At 47.9% G+C, this 1,936-nt stretch overlaps 1 long non-coding RNA gene across 1 annotated transcript; it reads left to right on the plus strand.

The window, feature by feature from the left end:
* The first annotated feature begins 405 nt into the window (after positions 1-405).
* LOC139437783 (uncharacterized) lies at positions 406-1,355 on the plus strand. Its single transcript, XR_011647687.1, has 2 exons — positions 406-594; positions 850-1,355. It is a non-coding gene; the product is annotated as an uncharacterized lncRNA (long non-coding RNA).
* Positions 1,356-1,936: the final 581 nt, after the last annotated feature.

Below are 1,936 nucleotides of genomic sequence, written 5' to 3' on the forward strand. Positions count from 1 at the left end.
GGACATACTCTGCTTGATCTCACACTCATAAGATATTTGACATCAAGGTGCAATGAATAGAGGACACAGTCCCTGACAGCCCTTACAGAATAAGTATTTCTGTGGGGAGACGGCCCAAGAAAGATAGAGAATCATGTCTTGCTTTCTTCAAGGGCAGAGCTGGGAAGAACAGTGATTGAGAGCACCCTGAAATCAAGAATCTTTGCTACACCCCTGCTCAATGACCAAACCTGTTCCTGCCAGGACAGCCAAGGGGGCTTGGGGTGCAGGCATGGGGGTAAGCCTGGCCTGCTGAAGGTCAGGGTCAGGCACCGGGGACCAGCTCCAGCAGGGGTGCTGTGGGAGAGCAGTGTGGAAGGAAAGGCCAGGCCTCTGACTGCTTCCCTCCTGACTATCCCTAGTACCGCCTCCTTCATCCTGAGCACCTGGCTGTATGGTTTCTCTGAGGATTTCTGTCAGTCCCAGACTTCCTGGACCTCCATGTGCTGCTGGCCTACCAACAGCTCAATCTGCCTGGATCAGAGCTGGAGCAGTTTGTCCAGCTTCTCCTTAAACAGCACGAGCAAGCACAAACCATTCAGGCAGAGGCAGAGGGTGAGCAGTAGTGGGGTGGGTGCCCCTGGGCAGGTGATGGGGAAACTGGTGGGCAGGACATAGGGGAGAGCCTCAGAGGCTGGTGTTTGGCCAGGAGCAAACACAGAAGTGACCTCAGACCACACATCTAGGGGACTAAAGTCTGGGAGGGTTTCTAGGTTTGGGTGCTTGGGCTTGGGCTTCTCAAAGGATATTTTGCTGCTTTGAAAGGCAATGGGGTAGAAGTCACGTGAATGAACATTTCTCCTTTTGCAGCTCAAGCACCAGTTCCAGAGGCAGACCTACAACCAGACCTTGAGCCAGACTTCCCTGCAGTAACTCCTCTGCCACCAGCTCCAGCTCCAGATGCAGCTTCTGAGTTGTAGGTAGCTCGAATTTTAGAGGCATCTCTAGAGTAAATCGTAGTGTTTGCTCCCGCAGCTGTTAAAGAGCTAGGGAGTGCAGGAGTCTCTCCCTTTCCCAAACCAAGCTCTCCCTTAAGAGAGGAGCTGTGAACCCTCTTCCAGTGGATGAGGGGGGCCCAACCACTGAGCCATTGGTGCTTAGTCTAAGGCCCTGCAAGAACCAAGGGCCACCGCTTCCTGGGCTTTAGCACAGTAGAGAGAAGAATTAGTGAGGAGGGAGGATTTGGAGGAGAGGTGGCACGGTGATTTATTTCTGTATAAAAGGCAAAAAAAAAACTAACCATTTGTGTAGGAATACTATTTTTTTTGTAAATAGTAAGTTCTTGGCAAGAATATTACATTAAATTTCTGCTTCTACAGTAGCCTGGAATTGCATTTTGTTCTTCTTGTGTTCATTAAAATGAGGACAAACTTATTCTTTCCTCCTTAAATTAAAACAGACTTGTGAGTCACCAAACTTTTGACATGTGAAAAGTTCTAAGGGTCATCCAACCTTCTCTGGTTTGCTGTAAAAACACACAAGTCCCCATGTTGCAGAGTAGATGTGCATTTCAGTATCACTAAACTGGGAGAGGAACAGAGACACCTGGGGTGAGTATTGAAGGGGCATTCCGAGGGCACAGCAAAACCGCTGAAATGTGGGTATCCTTAAATTTCACATTTATAAGGACCACTTCCTGACAGTTTCTGGAGAAAAAGGGAATATTTTCTGGGTCTCAGGATATGGTTTATTTTGAACTCTGATTTTAGGAATTTGTAGTTTTCAAGGTGACCTCTAGAATTCCAGCACTAAATGAGGGGAAATGTAAAAAGATCAAAATACACGTTGTGGAAGGGAAAAGGACACAGGAAGATTGCTAGAAAGTGGACTAAGAGCAGGCAGGACTGTACATCCTCAGTCCCCATCTAGGGAGCTACATGGTTAAGCAGTTACCTTA

This window comes from Dasypus novemcinctus, chromosome 28, assembly GCF_030445035.2.
Source record: "Dasypus novemcinctus isolate mDasNov1 chromosome 28, mDasNov1.1.hap2, whole genome shotgun sequence".
Lineage (NCBI taxonomy): Eukaryota > Metazoa > Chordata > Mammalia > Cingulata > Dasypodidae > Dasypus > Dasypus novemcinctus.